We start from the raw sequence: 19726 nt of genomic DNA, 5'->3' as shown, positions 1-19726 counted from the left end.
GTTTGCAAGCCCTAGTGGCGTACTGTATTTCTTGTATAGTAACATAGTTTGTAAGGCCGAATGAAGACAATGTCCATCTAGTCCAGCCTGTTATCCTCCTGTGTTGTTGATCCAGAGGAAGGCAAAAAACCCCAAGAGGCGGAGCCAATTAGGACAAGGGGGAAAATTCCTTCCCGACTCCCTCATGGCAATCAGAATAATCCCTAGATCAACAACCAATAGTTCCTGCCTGCCTGTATACCCGGATTAACAAATAACCTTAGATTTATAGCCTGTAATGTCCTTCCGCTCCAGAAAGACATCAAGTCCCCTTTTAAACTCCTCTATGGATCCTGCCATCACCACGTCCTCAGGCAGAGAGTTCCACAGTCTCACTGCTCTTACAGTGAAGAATCCCCTTCTATGTTGTGATTATTTACCCCGCAGCATTCAAAGGAATACCGTTCATATTCACACCAGATTCACGCTCGTGTAAATGTAGCCATGTGATGCAGCAAAGTGTGTTGTTGGAGCCAGAGGTCCCAGTCTCACAGCTGACAAGCCCCTTCCTCCTTCCCTGCAGCTTCCTTCACGTCTGCTTTGTGCCCTTCCATCATTCACAGCTGTAGGCATTTTGTAAGACCATTGTATTTAACCCATAACCCATCCACTCCTGCTCATTGCTCTCAGTTCAGCTACTCTCACACAGGTGAGTGCCAAGAGACACGGCCCGATCTCACTATTGCCAGCGTGCGGTTTTCATGGCATGCAGGGCGCTGTGCATCTGCCCTCCTCACGCGGGTAAAAGGATGGGGGTGTTTTCTCTTAACTTCCATGGGAAACGTGGCAGCACACTCGCATGCACATTGCAGCACTTCTGCTTGACGGCTTTTAAGGTCCCACTGAAATCAAATGGCGAAGCATTCTGACGGGACGCCCAAAAGCCGAACGTGCTGCCATTTCTTCTTCCTCGCAGCGATGCTATGAGAAAAATAGGAGGTACAAATTGCTGATGTGAATAAGTGCGTTCAAAGAGTGGATTTCATATTCACACGAGGCTTCTGTGCTTTGTGCAAAACCCATGCAAGAATATCGCAGGTGTGAATAAGCCCTAAGAGAAACTAAATACTGGACCCATCATACCGTCCCGCAGGGCGTATTCAGACAACCGTATTTATGCAGGTAGTTAGCCGCGTACAAACACCGCGACCGTCCGAACCGTCGGATTCCTAAGATTCCATTCAGGAGGACGTGGATTTTATTCGCCACGTGAAAGGATCGGTCTGCCCTGTCTTTTGCCAAAATACGCAGGAAGCTCCCATAGACTTCAATGGAAGCTGGAAAAAAGGGAAAGGGAGGGAATTGCTCGGCGTACAACGCTGGGAAGAGACGACGGCTCGCCCTAATTAACCATTGTGGGTCATTCCATTCGGCGGCAGGTAGTGTGGCTGCGCCTGAGCCGGGGAATATCTTCTCCTTTCCCCGACTTCTCAGACTGGCAGAGCGCAGGGTTTGTATATATTCCGTCCCCCGATGTGTTCGCTGCCGGCGGCTCCTGGATTTTCTCGTACAATTAACGGTCGGGAATCCCGCTAGTGGAAACAAAACCACTGAAATCCGCATGAAGTCAGTGGTTTTTGTCCCGTTGTGCGTCCGTGATTATCACGCTGCGTAGCGGGCGGACTGTCCGTCTGGATCCGCCCGCGGCAGCATCTCTTATTGTTGGCCATTAGAAGGTATCATGGCTACAAGATGATTTCGCTTCTCTTAGGGCTTACACAGATGAGCGCCTGCACAGACGCCGCCGCTGCGGGTGCATTCGCGCATGAATAGGGCAAAATACTTTTTTTTTCTTATTGTTGAAATTTTACACTATTGTGCGTTTAAAAAAAAACAAGACAGCTAACGGTAGGTCCTGCCGGTCCCATCGCCCGGGTCCCATCGCCCGGGTCCCATCGCCCCGTCACATCGCCCCGGTCCCATCTCCCCGGTCCCATCTCCCCGGTCCCATCTCCCCGATCCCATTTCCCCAATCCCATCGCCACGGTCCCATCGCCCCGGTCCCATCGCCCCGGTCCCATCGCCCCGGTCCCATCGCCCCGGTCCCATCGCCCCGGTCCCATCTCCCCGGTCCCATCTTCCCGGTCCCATCTCCCCGGTCCCATCTCCCCGGTCCCATTGCCCCGGTCCCATCGCCCCGGTCCCATCGCCCCGTCCCATCTCCCCGGTCCCATCTCCCCGGTCCCATCTCCCCGGTCCCATCTCCCCGGTCCCATCGCCCCGGTCCCATCGCCCCGGTCCCATCGCCCCGGTCCCATCGCCCCGGTCCCATCGCCCCGGTCCCATCGCGGACGTAGTAATATCGCCCGAGAATTACGCTAATCAATGGTTTCGTCACGTTTTGGGGCCGTGATTTTAGGATTTTTGAAGACTCGTCTATTCATGTCTTCAGGCGTTATTTCCCCGGTGGGGGCGCTATCAGCCCGAGGAGCTCTGACCGCCGTCACACTCTTCATCCTGCAGCTTTTGTAGTCAGTGAGAAGTGATTTGTGAGAAAACCAGACGGCGAGAAAATGAGCCGCTGTTACAATAGTAAAAATAGAAAAACCGCATCGCGCTTCACGGAACTCGTATTTACCCGCTAATGCTGTGCGGTTTTGCCTGCCATAGGAAGGAATAAGCGATTCTCAGTGCTCCTTCACACCGGCGAGCGCGATATCACTGACAGAAAATCGGGCTTTTCTCGAGCGTTTTTATCGCGTGATTTTGCTGTGATTTTTTTTAGAGCCAATAGAACTTTCTAATGTTAAAAACGCATCAAACGAAAATCACAAGTTCGCGCTTCACAATGCGATAAAAAGGAGGGAAACGGGAGAGTAAAAAAATCACACATCACAGAAAGAAAAGTCTTTCTTCTCGGTTTTTCTTTTTTTTTTCTAGTAAAGGTTACGTCTTAGGGCTTATTTCCGCGGCCGTTTGTAAAATGCTGCGTGTATTACGGAGCGTTTTCCCATCAGGTGAGCCGCTATCACTGTACGGCCGCCATTGTGGATGACGGCGGATCTCACGCATGTTGTCATACGCAGTGTAACTCGTTTACTTCTACATTACCCGCTCTGCCCCATAGTGACACCGCACATACGTAATGCATTGTGTGTGTACAACGGTTAATGTGCAACCCAAAGAGAACACCAGGGCTGTACGCGCGATACACGGTACAATAGAGCACGCTGCAGGTTTTAATGCGCGGATTATATGCAATGTAGATATGCAAATGTGAGAGCAACAATGGAGATCCGTGGACTTCATTGCCTCCATTCACCACATATTGTGTGCGAATAACATGCGGTGAAATGACATCCATGGGATGAGCCCCTAGGGGTCTCCCAGTGATCTATTTGTGGTTATTTGGCCACACGGGGATTCTAAGTAGAGTATCTGCCAATAGACAATCTGATCTTCACTCTACGGTTACTTCATGCCACGCGCAATAACGCAGTTCTGTGTCCGTTACTACAGGCGATAAAGCAAAACAATATGAATGACATTTGCAAGACCTCCATGGCGGTCTTTGGTGCGGAAAACACAAAAAGATAGGCCAGGACCAGCGAACACCGCAGACACAAAAAAGGGAGAATGAACCCATTGAAAACAGTCGGCTCTGTTCCCTGTGTTGCGCGCATGGGATTCTCCCACGCACAAGATCGCAGCATTACGCATTCAGCTGCAGGAGTCCTAAGTCTGAACAGTGGAACGCAGACACGGGGAGCCGTACACAGTCCTCCTTGAACAAAGTTGTTACTGCACTACTTTAAGCGCACTATAAGGCTGGGTTCACACGGGGCGTATTCCCGCCGGAAATCCCGCGGTTTGGCCGCGGCGGCTTTGAAGCAGCCCGGCCGCTCGCTTTTCCGTTGTGGCCGGCGCTCCCATAGAGGAGAGGAGAGCACGGCCGCGACGAAAGTAAACAAAAAAGTAAATAGACATGCTGCATCTTTTAAAACCGTGGCTGCGGCGGCCGCAGCAGCAGTTTCAGACGGACTTACCATGGCTGGCTAATCCCGAGATTAGCGGCCGAGGGCAGATTTGCCGCAGCGAAATTCTGCGCGGCAAATCCGCCCTGTGTGAACCCAGCCTAACTAAAACACAGCATCTGTACTCCCAGCATGCACTGTGGTCTACTGCATTGTTCATAACCAGAGAGCGCTGACTCGAACTAGAATTGCTGCAAGGCTTCCCTATATAACAGGCCTAATGATCCAGATTGGAGCCGACCTCACTTACAGTTTGTCGCTGGAGAGTACAATTATCTCTATTCCTGTATTCCCTTAACCAGCTTCCAATTATGCAAGCCATCGTACATGGACCTTGTAAAAGCAGCACCAGCCATTCATCTACCTCACTGCAGATTGCAGCTCTTTTGTCTCCTCGGATTCTGGTGAGTTCAGGGGGGCTCCCTCTGAACCCACATTCATCACAATGACTCATGATGGATGGGAAATCTGTCAAATTATACAACTGTCTAGTCTAAGTTTATACCACCTTTTAGTTGGCTTAATTTATGCAATAAAAAAAGAATTGCACCAAAATTTTGAGAAATTTTCTGCAATTTTTGGAGCAATTGAGACCGCGCCTGCTTTACACAAAGCCGTGCATCTTTTTTTTCAGATGAGTAGGAAAAAGTGTACGAAAGTGTCTAGAAACACATAATAAATGTGGTGCAAAGCAATATTTGGAATAGTAGATCTGCCCCGGCGTCTCGGTTTGCCGGTCTTTGAAGTATCAGTCTTCAGGCCACTTGTGAATTATTACATGTCTTGTATATGCCTCGGTTACGCTGCAGGCCACTTTGATTCCACGCAGTGTTAGTTCCTGTCGGGCCTCTCGTGGACAGTCCACACATTGCTCAGTGTATGAGGGCGCTCTCACACGAGTGTATGCTCTTTAATGTTCTCTCAGCTGCGCCGTAAAAGCGCATGAACGGCCGATTTCCCGCGCTCACGGCCTGCGTTTTCTCATCCATTCACACGACCGGGAGTAACGTTTTTAGAGAAAAAATACGTTGCACCCCAGATACCCCTCGCTCTGCCAAAATCCCCGGGATGCCTTCCAACGCCTATATAGAGGCACCTGTAAGCTTTTCGCAACTTTGGAAGCTGCTAAGCTGCCTCCCCCTCCCTTTCTTTGTCCAGCTCCCACAGGAGTCTATGGGAACCGCCGCCATATAGCAGGCAAAAGACAGAACCAGAACTATCCTTTTACCCCCCACATATACGCCGCGAATTCTGCAGCAATGTCCGTCCACTGACATGCCATGTAAAGCGATTCTCCCATTGCCACGAGCGGAAATCAACTGCAATTTTTTTTTTTTTTTTTTTTTTATTATTATTTTTTTTCTCGCAGAGGGGAATCGCAGCATGTCCTATTCCATGTGGAAAATCGCACGGCCGGCTTCCATTGCAGTCAATGGGAGCCGTTCGTCCCACGATACTTCCGCTGTGAGCACAGTGGAAGTACCGCAAAGATCCGTGTCACTGTCTAGCGCCGGCGCATCATGAACTGCGCATGTGTGTCGGCTTCCCGGGTGAGACACTTACGGCGGATTCGGAAAGGTGAGTATGGGGGTGCCGGGTCTGATTCCTCTGCAATATTTCGGGAATCCGACCCAGCCGTGGGCATGAGGCCTGAGACTCACAGTCCCTGGGGTGGAGGGCTATCTTTCTTTCAGGAGCACAATGGCATATACGCAGAGGCGTAACTATAAGGAATGCAGGGGAGTGGTTGCAGCCGGGCCCAGGACCCTTAGAGGGCCCATAAGGCCTATCTTCTCCATATAGGGAGCCTAGTAGTATGAATACAGCATTATAGTTGGGGGCCCTGTTACAGATTTTGCATTGGGGCTCTCAAATCGTCAAGTTACGCCTCTGGGTATGGGTACAGATGGCGGGGCAGGGGGCCCAGCGGAACTTTTGCACCCAGGCCCATGAGCCTTTAGTTACGCCCCTGCATATACGGTACCCGGAGCTACCACTGCCACTACGGTCCTACTATCCAGGCACTAACTGTTCTGGACAGGAGGCTACAGGGAATCCTCTCATGGCTCACATGATTTGGATACTCCCTAACTCTCTTCACAGGCGACACCGGCTCTCATGCGGTTCTAGGCCCAACCACGCCAGCCTTGCACCATCCACACACACTTGCTTGCCCTCCTCACCACCGCAGCTACACACACCCCGTCTTTGAACAGTTTAGAAGTTTTAAAAATGTAATTCTTTTTTTACATTTGAAAAACATTTTGTCTTACTACACCAAGCCAAGTTAGCCGGGGCTCACGGATGGCAGAATAATGGGTATTGAACAGAAATTACCCCCATTCAAAAAAATACACCCCTTAAGGTATTCACTGAGGGGTCTCATGAGCAGAAATATTGCCTGCAGGTGTTTCAGGCCCCACTGCACACTTGTAGAGCCCTTGCGCTACCGAAGTGAAGGAAAACTCCCACAAATCACCCCATTTTGGGAACCAAGCCCCTTAAATTTATCTAGGGGTGTACGTGTAGTGACCCGGCACACCATCCTGGTCCCCTCCAGAAATGTCATACATGTTTGTCCTATGTAGATGCACTGTGTAAGGCCTGTCCTGTCCTATCCAGTGTGTGTGTTGCACAGCTGCGGCGCCTGAGAGGTTAACCATAATAAAATCACTGCCTGCATGTAAATGTATCAGTCTGTCATGTCATGTGGTGTGACTGAGGGTATAAATAGGAGTGATTGAGAGCAGGAAAGGAGTTCTATCTTCAGGGTGCGCGCAGACGAGCGCAACGTATAATCGCCCGAGCGATCGTTTTTCACCGATCACGACCAGAGCTAGAAAGCGTATTTTCGTTTGTTCCTACTGTGCAAACAGTCTTTTCGGCGATCGAATATGCGTTGGCGCGTATTTCGGTCGCATATGTTCCGTTTTTTTTCGAATTGCCGTTTTTACGCGCCGTAAAATCGCCCATGTGAACGAATACATTCGAAACCAATGCCTCAGATGGTCACGTATATACGTTTGGTCGCAAAAACGTGCCGTTTATGCGCTCGTCTGCCCGCACCCTCAGTCTGTGAGTGCGATCTTGTTCAGGGACCCAAGAGAGTGCCAACACAGAGCCGCATGGAAGCATCTTCAGCTTCCATGTAGGTGAAGATAGAAGAGGAGGAGCGACATCCCGTAGTGTTTGAGGGTGGATGTGAATGGAGTGATTCCCACCATCAGAAAGGGAGAGAGAGACCTACAATAATTCTGTGCAGGTACTAGTTCACACTACAGGCTTTTCCTGTGAGGCCGTCCAGTCAGGATCACCACACAGAGGTACATGACTGAGTTACACCCACGTGTCTGCTGTGCAAGGTGTTTATTGTGTAAGCCTTCCTGTCAATAATTGTCTGCTGGAGTATCTGTGGAGTGACCCGTACCCCCTTCCTCCTCCACAGTGCTCCCAGTCCAGGAGTGGTGCCGTACAGATAATGTGGACTGTAGAGCTGTATTCACCCTGTGTATCCACCCGACCTCTGAGCTCTAGCCTGCTCCTTTTGAAAATGAATTGTACCTGCCTTGCCCTGAATACTTGTTGTAAAGTGTTATTCATTCAGTAAAAGTTATACCGGGCCCTAACCGTTCCTAGGGACCCAGGGTACTATACACAAGTCTCTGTGTTATTTTCTCGCCACGTAGAGTGCCGGTGTGTTTGAACGGTGGTGTCATGAGTGATCAGTACTACTACTCCCCCAGCCCGTTTATTGGCATTACCTATCATAGGGGCGTTGAAGCTAGACTGCGATCCTACTGTGGCCTTGGCTGCGTGTCATCCATCTGAGACCAGAGCCTGGTAAGTGCCGCCGTGATGAGTCCCCACTTATCCCTCCCAGCTCTTTACGTTAGTCAGGTGCCCGGGGTCTCCCCTCTGGGCTGTTACAGCGATTTAGCTTTTTCTGGCGTCACTTGGCACAGGATCTAATGTGCTGTGCCAATACAAGATCAATGGACTGCCACTTGAATTCCAATGGTGCCACCCAAGATGGCGACTATTTCATGTTAATTCTCTCCTCTACGACTCACTCCCACCAAAGTTGCTTGGTGCTAAAAAGACAACGCCGTGGCTTGGCGCAAAGTAGGGGGGGAACTACCCCTACTCAATAGACTTATTGGTGCCCAAAGTGGGAGGGGCTAATTGCGGCTGCAGACTCCTGGGCTCATAGCATTTTTGGCAAGGCAATTGATAAGATGAATCCCACTGGCAGAACAAGTAGGCTGCGCCGAGTTCCTGTGGCAGCTGTGAACCACAAATCACTAGGCTGCTTACTTTCCCAATGCCTGAGGACATGGAAGGCTCTACAAGGCCTCCTCCAACGCAGCATTTCTTCATGAGGAAAGGAGTGACTGCCCAGGCATCCCACCCGGTATGGATTCTGACTCACCGGGGCAATGGAAGCGTGTGGGAATATATCCCAGAACTGCTGCGTCCATTCGTACTCATGTACGGGGACGCCAACTTCAGCTTCCATTTTATGGTGGAAAGACTCCGGCTCGTTTGCTCCCACAGACACTGTTGCGGAGACCCGCTGTGTCCCATGTGCTCAGCATGGACACTACATCTACCAGCTCCGCAAGGATGGAGGACAATGAGGAGTCACTGGTAGGAGATGGTGCTGCAGCAGCTGAGAACCGGTGGGCAGAGATTGGTGGAGTGCTGTTACCACAGAATGACTTCCACTTTCCATAGGACTCTTTACGTAAGAGACAGTCCTTGTTTTTCCTGTTTTTTTCATAATGCAAAAACTGCAAAGTAATGTTCTTTTTCATGTTGAAAAGTTTTTCAAAAAGTTGCATAACGTTTAAAATGTTTAATTGTGTGCTGGAGGAAGTAAAGTAAAGGCGCATTGCAAGTTTAAAAGTTTATTTGCTCATGCTCTCTCTCTAAAAATAATTAGTCATGCACAAATTCATTTAATATTTTCATGCATAATTAATGTTTAGTCTAGTACAATCAATTTAATGCTAATTTATGCAAATTCAGTACAGTCATGGTATGCTTGGCGGGGCCTTTCATTCACCTCATTCAAATCACAGACAGCAGTATTGACTGAAGCTACTGACTGCTCCACTCTTTTTCCTGCCAGTCGCCTTTTCATATTTTTGTGTTTGGTAACAGTGCGTTTCTCCTCACAGTAAGAAACAGTGATGGTCATTCCACTGATCTTACAATACTAGCCTCTGGAGTAAAGTAATGAATGAAGCTCCATAGCAATACTAGGATTCTGTCCAGCCTGGTAGATTTTCCTCTAATGTACTTGCAAGTCAATTCCTTACACGCTGCCATGAATAGAAGCCACACAGAAATGACACTTCCTTTAGTCAGAGTACACTGGGGTGGGTACATCCTAACATATAGGTGACCAGGGGGAGGAGTTGTGTTTACAGGTTTCGCCTTGCACACTCCGTGACTGAGCAGTGTGTCCTTAAAGGGGATGAAAGTAATACACTCAAGATGGCCTGGATGTATACACTCTGTTTCAGAGGCGATGGGATGGCTTTTTCTTAAGTAGGGGGGAAACTGTAGTGTCCCTGAACACCATCCTGGTCCCCCCCATAAATGTCATACATGTTTTGTCCTATATAGATGCACTGTGCAAAGCCTGTCCTGTCATATCCAATATATGTGTTGCATGGCTGCGGCGCTTGAGAGGTTAACAGTAATAAAATCATTGCCTGCGTGTAGATGTATCAGTTTGTCTTGTCATGTGGTACAAGTGAAGGTATAAATAGGAGTGATTGAGAGCGGGAAAGGAGTTCCATCTTCAATCTGCGAGTGCGATCTTGTTCAGGGACCCAAGAGAGTGCTAACACAGAGCCGCATGGAAGCATCTTCAGCTTCCATGTAGGTGAAGATGGAAGAGGAGTGACATCCCGTTGTGTTTGGAGTGTGGATGTGAGAGGAGTGAGTCCCGCCCTCAGAGAGACAGACCTACAATAATTCTGTGCAGGTACCAGTTCACACTACAGGCTTTTCCTGTGCAACCATCCAAAGTTAGGATCACCACACAGAGGTACATGATTGAGCTACACTCACGTATCTGCCGTGCAAGGTGTTTATTGTTTGTGCCATGTCTGTTAATAATTGTCTGCCAGCGAGTCTGTGGAGTGACCCCTACCCCCCTTCCTCCTACGGAGTGCTCTCAGTCCAGGACCAGTGACATACAAATAACGTGGACTGTAGGGCCGTATTCAGCCTGTGTATCCTCCTGACCTCTGAGCTCTAGCTTGTTCCTCTTGAAAATGAGTTGTACCTGCCTTGCCCTGAATACTTGTTGTAAAGTGTTATTCATTCAGTAAAAGTTATACCGGGCCCTAACTGTTCCTGGGGACCCGAGGTACTATACACAAGTCTCTGTGTTATTTTCTCTGCCGCATAGAGTGCCCGTGTGTGGGAATGGTGGCGTCACGAGTGATCAGTACTACTACTCCCCCCCCATCCCGTTTATTGGCATTCCCTATCATAGGGCTGTGGAAGCTGGCCTGGGATCCTGCTCTGGCCTTGGCTGTGTGTCATCCCTCCGGTTCTTCACATTAGCCAGGTGCTTGGAGTCTGCCCTCTGGGGTGTTGCATACAGAGCCTTTCAAACCCATATTTTTGCATGATTTAAAGGGGTTGTCCCGCGGCAGCAAGTGGGTCTATACACTTCTGTATGGCCATATTAATGCACTTTGTAATGTACATTGTGCATTAATTATGAGCCATACAGAAGTTATAAAAAGTTTTATACTTACCTGCTCCGTTGCTGGCGTCCTCGTCTCCATGGTGCCGACTAATTTTCGCCCTCCGATGGCCAAATTAGCCGCGCTTGCGCAGTCCGGTTCTTCTCCTGTTCTCTATGGGGCTCCGTGTAGCTCCGCCCCGTCACGTGCCGATTCCAGCCAATCAGGAGGCTGGAATCGGCAATGGACCGCACAGAAGAGCTGCGGTCCACGGAGGAAGATGATCCCGGCGGCCATCTTCACCGGTAAGTATAGAAGTCACCGGAGCGTGGGGATTAAGGTAAGCGCTCCGGTAAGCTTTCTTTAGGTCCCTGCATCGGGGTTGTCTCGCGCCGAACGGGGGGGGTTTGAAAAAAAAACAAAAAACGTTTCGGCGCGGGACAACCCCTTTAATGTTATTCTGGTGAAAAACATCTAACATTTCATTTTTTTTCACAAATCTGTCACTTTCAGTATTTTATATAAAGCAGGGAAAATTGGGGAGACACAACCCACATTTTATTGCACTGGTTCTCCTGTGTTCTGCAGTACCCCCAATCTGCTGACTTAACCAATAGGTGGGCTTATAATGGTGGGAACACCCACTTGCTATCAGGGCACAAGTGGATACATCCAGGCCGCTTTACTCACTTGTAGAAGACATGAGCTGCCAAAAAGAGGGAAAACCACCAGAAGATCACCAATTTTAAGAACTAGGCCCTTAGAAGTGAAGGCAGGGATACTTCTGCTGCTCATATAACTGTCTTGCTAATAAAGAACGTGTCTCACATTTGTGTCAATCTGATGTCATTGTGAACGGTATAGCCGGAAAAATCTGCTATACGGCAGTGAAGGGCGGTATGTCCAAAGCAGCGGAGGAAATGTATCCAAGTATGTGACAACTCAAGTCTGTGCACAAGATGAAACAACAGCCCTAGGGCTTAAAAAGACAGGATCGTTGTTCACAGCGGCTGGTTGGACAACATTTTTCTAGCTCCATCCATATATAAGTGACAAATGTGTCAAGTGACGAGGAAGAGAATAACAGGTCCCAGCGAGCCGGGGTATGAGCCGCTATGTGCGCAAATCAACCAATCACCTACAGTATATATAAGGGGCAGTGTCCAGAGTGGCCTACACAGACTCCTACTCGCGCCTGTCCACACTGACCACTAACGGTAACATTATGGACCTCCATTCCTTCACTAGACATCTTATAAGCACGTAACTCCAGCTGTTTGAGAAAGAGACTAGAAGGTCTGGTCTGCCTCCTTCAGCAGCTCTCTGGCACTCTGGGTGAGAGGCAGGTAGGTGCTGGTAATTTGTAGGACCTGTGAGCTGGGGGCGGAGCTACAGTGCTGGCCGGTAGACAAGCTCTATGCCTGTTGGGAGTTGTAGGACCTGTGAGCTGGGGGCGGAGCTACAGTGCTGGCCAGTAGACAAGCTCTATGCCTGCTGGGAGTTGTAGGTAACTCTTTGCTACTGTGATCAATTGTCCAAGAAAAATATTAAAAATAATTTATAAGAGGTAAAATCTGTTTCACCATCTGAGAAAAAAAGCAAAGTATAAATGACTTCCAAAACAGAACCCCCCCCCCCTCCCCCTCCTCCATTGTGGTGTTTCCTACATCTTAGATAGAGTTAATATTGGGGTAATTATGGAGGCGGGTTGGGATGGGCACATGGGGCAATAAAACCGGGTATCCCCCCCCCCTCCTCTCAGGCTTTTTTTGGGGGTATTTCGTGATCTCGGCGGTAGGGAGGGGATGTAAAGTGTCGCTCTGTGAGTCTCCGTAATCTTGCTGAGTTGCAGCGGTCTCACACTGAAGGCGCTCAACAAGCTGCTCCTGGAACTGCAGGAAGGCGAGCGTTCCCGAGGCTCCTTGTAAATTACGGATTACAGGTAGCGGTCTGAATAAGGTAGATCACTACCCTTTTATTCCAGGTCCTGGCCTATCGCTTCACCCGGTATAGCTGAAGCACCTGGTTGGACTGGTCTACACCCCCATAAACTTTGTTGTAGTCTGTGATGCAGACAGGTTCTCTCTTGCCCGTGTCAGCCTCCTCTTCCATACTACTACGAAGCTGTCAGCGTTTACAGTCCAGAGTATATAGACAGCTTTTGTGTTACGCCACTTGACTACAAGCAGCTGGTCACTTGCAAGCGCGTATGACGCCCCGCTTTCCACAGGCCTGGACTCCAATGGTTGTGGGAATCCACTTTGTTTTTCATACTTTTTCGAAAAAAATGTACATGACTGCCCGCCGTTTGTTCCAGGTTCCATGTGGCGGGCACTGAGTCTACAGCACTGGACTGTGTAGTGGCCCAGAGTTAGTGGGGCCCCTCCATAATGTTATATGTCTGTCTCGTACCATTGTCTTGTCAGTGTCTTATGTGTAGTGTGCATTTGCTTTATGTGTATTGCACCTCTGCAGCACAGAATGGGTTAATGTCTGGGGTATGTTTGGAAAATGTATCATGTTGTGTGTCATATGACCATGGCAGATATATGTGTTTGCAAGGATGCTATGAGGAGAGTCTGCTTCTGGTTCTTGCAAGAGACAGTTGTTAGCAAAATTCAGTGTAGTCTTCAAGTGAGTGAACCCCACAAACATTTATTGGTCTGTGTGTGGAGAAAATGAAGGAAGCTGCGTGATTCCCTTCTGCTTGGTCTGGGACCCGTCTACCCAGGATATGCCAGTACTACCACTAAGCACTGAGTGAGACAGAAGAACCATGCTTGGCTAGAAGGAAGGCACAAGAAGTGTGAGAGCGAACCGATAGAGAGTAGGAGAGAGAGTCACCGGGAGCGGGATCACACAGATAACTAGGACTGTGGATTGTTTGGAATACCCCGAGAATCCTCCGTCACACCGCCTAATCTTGTTGTATCTGTGCCAATCTACTGTTGTAAAGTTGACTTTACTAAAAGTTACAGTAAATGGACATTACCGATCGTTACCGGTTTTGTCCAGAAAGTTTCCCTGTGTGTGGACTAAGTTATCGTCGTCATCAAGATTCACTGCAGACGATGGAACGGTGGCGTCACGAGTGACATGAAGACTACAGGTAACCTCTGGCTACTTTTCACTGTGATCTCCTCCAGTAGTAACTTGGTCGGGTCCCGAGCTACACCCAGGGCGGGAGATGGTAGAGCCCCGTGACAAGGTCCTTATTTACCCCGCTATCTCCTCGGCTGTGGGCCTGCTCCTCGGATGCTGCAACTGCAATTTTTATTTGCTTTAAGCCCTTTTAACTTTTTTTAATTCTGGGAAAATCCCTTTAACTGGAGAAAAACACGACACAGAGATGGGGAGTAGAATATAAGAGCTGCTTCTCACAGACACCGACAGACGCTGCAGGTAATACTGCAGGACTTGTGCTCCACAATAATCTACTATCACCTATTAGGTCCCTGATCAGTGTCAGCTGAATATCGGGGTCACATGCCATGATTGAGAGGTCCCATAAAGGGTTGACATCCTTTGTCCCCAAAAATACCAGCCAAGGTAAGGGGAGACGTGGTTGGGGGTGCAGTTCATCACAATGTATCGCTTTACCTCTTATTCCACCTGAACATGTAAGAATAAACTTACTTCTGGCTGTTACTCTTCTTACACCGTGGCACCATGCTCTAAGGCCTCCTGTACTAAGGTGCCACCACCATTACCTCATGTATGTCAGCTGACCATGGCCCTGTAATGAGGCACCAGCTACAGACACCCCTCCTATTGGTCGCTATATATGGTTTAGGGGCTGGTCATGACTATAGTCAGAAGCAGACAGAGAACTCAGAAGCCACATGGCAAAACTAAGAATTTCCCCCAAATTAATATATATATTCTGTAAAACAACCCTTATAACAAGATGGGCTCAGATACACCAGGCTTAGATACAGCGACTCAATTCAAGTATACCTTTAAATGATGCAGTCACAATATAGTAGTCAGATACAAGCTCTACACGATGATAGTGATTACAGTGCAGTCACCTCCAAACATTACAGCTGATGGTTTCTTCTGATTGGTGATGTTTTTTGGTCCCAGGCCACTATGAAGACTTCTTGCAGCCACGACTTGTACCTCCCCATCCTGCTGCTATCTCTAATAATCACCCCACCATTCTAATGCCCCTTTTGTGGCCCTACAAAGTTATAGTGCCCTCAACAGGTAATAGTGCCCCTCTTAGTGGCCTCCAAATAGTAATAGTGCCTTCCCTTATTGGCCCCAATAATAGTATCCCCTCTCAGTGGTTCCTATAGTAACAGTACTCCCCCCATAGCTTCAGTGTACTAGTGCCCCCCCCCCCCTTAGTGGTGCTGGTAGTAATAGAGCCCCTGTTGGTGGCCCCAATAGTAATAGTGCACCCCTTAGTCGCCCCAATAGTAATAGTGTCTCCTCTTAGCGCCCTCCTCACCCTTGAACTGCTGACCAGGCAACAACCATGACAGCAAGTACTTTACCCACACATTTACTATGTACGGACCAGTCTATTACCTATACCATTCTACTGTACAAATAGGGGGCCCTTCACTGGTAAGTAACCAGAATATTAAATACATGTAAAAAAAACTTTATGATTTCCTATTCAATAACTAAGTAAATAAAAACAGCAAAACCTGTAGAAAGCGGACAGCCCCTTTAAGCCATCCATATATTACATCCATGCATCCGAAAAGACATAGTTCATCATTTACTAATAATTAGCTTACACTTAATTTTGGTAGAATTTGCAAAAGCTAAGAGTTGCCTCTAAAATTGCCTAAAACTTGCATAAAAAGTTGTAACACTTCTTTTTGTAGGACAAAAAATAAAGAAAAATAGCAAGAAAACGGCTGAGCAGTTTGTGGGTTAGGCTCCAAGCATAGAAGTTACAGGTGTTCCCCTGATTGTAGAAACTGGGGGTCAGTCCTCAGGATGGACCAGCCATATCTGATCAGTGAGCACCTCCACCGCTCAGCTGACTGAAGGGAACATAAGGGGGGTATGGTTTCGCTGACCTTGATGTTCGGCTCGATTAGCCAACAGCATTGATATCAGACACCACATTACTGGTGGCCCAGTATGGACTTTCGAAAAACCCATTGCACAGGAAAAAGAGGGCTTAGATTGGAACTGAGGTTACCGGGTTAGGGTTTTTAGAAACACAATAGATGAGTCCTGGGCTTTTAACACAATACCGCTCAAGCTGTTCCTCTGTAGTAGCCAACATGGCCATGAGACGCCCCCAAACCGAACTTAAACTATTTAACTCTTTTCTTTTATGTTTCATTAAAGATTGTTTCTGAAAGCAATACATGTCGGCTCCCAGACCCCCTGTGAGCCCTCCCCAAACCTCCGTGCCACCAACACCATCCCAGATCACCATGGAAATCTCAAGCCAGGTACCAGAAACCAGGACCCCATAAAGGGGTTATCCAGGCAGTGCCCACTAGGATACTACGGTTGGAGAGAGAGCACTGCTCCGACTCCTGTGTAGTGGCCGATGCTCATAACTGCAGGAGCAGCGCTCACTGAAAACAATGGGACCCCTGCCTGCAATTACCAGCGCCGGCCACTACACAGGAGTCGGAGCAGTGCTTTCTCTTGGACCAAGGGGTATCCCAGCGAGTGCTGCCTGGATAACCGCTTCAATGTTTACATCCGAGTACAATCCTGTTCATACTCACCATGCTTTTCAGAATGGCTGTTCCAAGTATTGCAGCCTTGTCCCATTGAAGTGAATGGCAGACGCCTGCAGTACTCAGAACGACTTCTACAAAAAGCTGTATTGTAAAAGAGTCACACTGGAATGTAAATACTGAAGTGTCCGCAGTGCTTGGACAAGTGTGATGGCCCCTTGAATCAGCTGATCATGGTGGTCCTGGGCGACCGACCCCCCAAATCACATATTGATGGCCTATCTAAGGACAGATCATCGATTTCTACATCCCGGATTCCCCCAATTTGTGTGACAGCAATAGTAAAAAGAAAGAGAAGAGTCAGAAAATATGTTTTAAGGTAAAGAGATGGTGAAATAGTCTTATTGTTTCTGAATGAGAGTCGCACTTACTGTGGCTGAGTGTCAGCGCAGATCGGGAAGACGCCGGGCGTAACGCTGCCGACAGACACCAGGCGTTAGAGGTTCTGCGAGACGTCATGAACACACGCAGCGCTACTGCATATGGATCTACTCTAAGGACATCAAAACCGGTAATATAACAAATACCAAACGACTGTCCTAAATGACAGAGCAGAGAAACAGTAACACCCAGATAAAGGTTAACCCCTGCAGGCCCAAACAATCGGATTACAGAATGATATACGCTGCTCTGAACTACTGAGTACAATGTGGTAAGGAAACTGTAAACACATGGACACATTGTTTAGAGCTGCTTGACCTTAGGTTACTTTCACACCTGTTGTTAGGGTCAGTTCAGACTTTCTGTCTCCATTTTTGGAGAACAACTAAAATAAAACTTGATTTCAATGGGGTTTCAAAAAAAACAAGAAAGCAAGCGGAGAGGCTTCAGTTTGCCTCCATTACGCCGAGTAACGAGCGCAGTCTGCAGAGTTATTTTTCTGTCCCTAAAAATGGAAACCTGATGGAATAGAAGCAAACAGAAGCCTTTCCATTTACTTTCCGTGTTTTTGAAACCCCATTAAAATCAGCGAGGAAAAGAACGGATCAGTTTGATTTATATCAGTTTTTCTCCTCCAAAAACGGAGCAGAGAGATGTAAACCCTGGACTGACCCTAAGGCTGGATTCAGACGACCGTATATCGGCCGGGTTTTCACGCCCAGCCGATATACGGCGTCTCTCTCTGCAGTGGGGGGAGGCTGGAAGAGCTGGGAGCAGTGCTCTGAGCTCCCACCCCCTTTCTGCCTCCTCTCCACCCCCCTGCACTATTTTCAATGAGGAGAGGCGGGGCGGGGGCGGAGCTCATTACCGGAACTTAGCCCCACCCCCGTTCCGCCTCATCTCATTGCAAATAGTGCAGAGGGGCGGAGAGGGTATGGAGAGGAGGCAGATAGGGGGCGGGAGCTCAGAGCACTGCTCCTGGCTCTTCCAGCTTCCTCCCCCTGCAGAAAGAGACGCCATATATCAGCTGGGCGTGAAAACCCAGCCGATATACAGTTGTCTGAATCCACCCTAACGCTGGTGTGAGAGCAGCCTTACCTGAACTGACCCTAACGCCGGTGTGAGAGCGGCCTTACCTGAACTGACCCTAACGCCAGTGTGAGAGCAGCCTTACCTAAACTGACCCTAACGCCGGTGTGAAAGCGGCCTTACCTGAACTGACCCTAACGCCGGTGTGAGAGCGGCCTTACCTGAACTGACCCTAATGCCGGTGTGAGAGCGGCCTTACCTGAACTGACCCTAACGCCGGTGTGAGAGCGGCCTTACCTGAACTGACCCTAACGCCGGTGTGAGAGCGGCCTTACCTGAACTGACCCTAACGCCGGTGTGAGAGCAGCCTTACCTGAACTGACCCTAATGCTGGTGTGAGAGCAGCCTTACCTGAACTGACCCTAACGCCGGTGTGAGAGCAGCCTTACCTGAACTGACCCTAACGCCGGTGTGAGAGCAGCCTTACCTGAACTGACCCTAACGCCGGTGTGAGAGCAGCCTTACCTGAAATGACTCTAACGCTGGTGTGAAAGCAGCCTTACCTGAACTGACCCTAAAGCTGGTGTAAGAGCGGCCTTACTCACCTTTTCATTAGTTTTGTTAGGGTTCAAATTTCACGTCAAGAATTCACTTATTTACTTTTTTGGAATGTAGAAAAAATCTGCATTATAGACTACGGCACAGAATCCCATTTAAAGTAATAGGATGCAGATTTGATGCAGAATCAATGTGGATTTCATGTCAAATTCCACATTAAAAGTCTGCCTTGTGAACAGACCCTTAGGCTAATTAAACACGTGACCTTGAAACTCAGCCTGGCATCACACCAACATGCGAGGCGTTATTGTATCGAAACAGCCTTGTATCACTTTGGTGAAGTTGCGATGGAGGATCATGGAATGTTTCTCATTGTTTTCAATGGGGAAACCTTGTATCACATCGCATCGCACGCGCGCGCTCCTAGCAGGTCGTGGGATGCTGATGCCAGTCCCATTAAAGGCAATGGGAAATGCAGTTTTTTTGCTCATGTGTCACATTCTTGAGAGATCTTGCCCGATTTTATGTCCGTGTGCGGTCTGTGTTTTGTACGGACAACCTATGGATCCCACTATAGCCAATTAGGCTGCACACACAACCTCTTTTTACACAGATCGCTGGACTATGTGAGAGGAGATTGCAGCATGTGTTGTCATCTGATTCACGGGTTAGCATTGAGCAATGTCCGAAGGCAGTGCATTTGTGAGAGCGACTGATGGGCCCAAGCGCTGTCTGTTGCAGGCTGCGCCTCAGTTTCTGGGCACAACGCACATAGGGCTGTCTGAATGAATGAACCCCTTCACACGGGCGGATGGGTTTTTGTGCAAGGTATCTGCGCTATGCATAAACCTCTTTTCTGCCTATATCAGCATATTTCACGGTACTTTCTGTGCCTGCAGGACATGCTCATTTGTGTTCAGCAAACACGCCCCATTTAAATGGCTACTTAGCCTAGCGAGGAGTTCCAGATGGCTTCTTTTTCCTATAGAGCTGTGCTGTTTTTCACGCATCCTCTTGTGTATTGTGTGTGCATTTGTGCGCCTCCCATAGACGTTCATGGGGACCTCTGGTGCGCAAATATCCACAAAAATAGAGCAGGTTCCATTTTTTTTGCATATGAGAGAAATGCATTCACAAAATCACTGTTGCCTTGCAGTGCTGGGGTCCTAGGTTCAAATCCCATCAAGGACGACATCTGCATGAGTTTTGAAAACCTCCATCTAGATGTTTCCCTTGGACAGATTTGAACCTATAACTCCAGCACTGCAAAGCAACAATGCTAAAAACTGAGCCACCATAATTGTTCTTTCACCCTTTG

At 48.6% G+C, this 19726-nt stretch overlaps 1 protein-coding gene across 2 annotated transcripts in view; it reads right to left on the bottom strand.

Annotated features, from left to right (window-relative positions):
• The window catches only part of LOC136573210 (phospholipid-transporting ATPase IK-like), a 170370-nt gene that overhangs the window by 127659 nt on the left and 22985 nt on the right, over positions 1-19726 (bottom strand). The window contains exon 3 of one of the 2 annotated variants that reach the window (XM_066574490.1): positions 16812-16856. The exons of the other annotated variant lie outside the window; for it this stretch is intronic. The gene's annotated coding sequence lies outside the window, so the exon portion shown is untranslated. The remainder of the gene's footprint in view (positions 1-16811; positions 16857-19726) is intronic. 2 annotated transcript variants of the gene reach the window in all.

The sequence above is a fragment of the Eleutherodactylus coqui genome, chromosome 7, assembly GCF_035609145.1.
Source record: "Eleutherodactylus coqui strain aEleCoq1 chromosome 7, aEleCoq1.hap1, whole genome shotgun sequence".
Taxonomy (NCBI): domain Eukaryota; kingdom Metazoa; phylum Chordata; class Amphibia; order Anura; family Eleutherodactylidae; genus Eleutherodactylus; species Eleutherodactylus coqui.
Note: the sequence above shows the minus strand (reverse complement) of the source record. Positions and strands in the feature narration are given on the sequence as shown.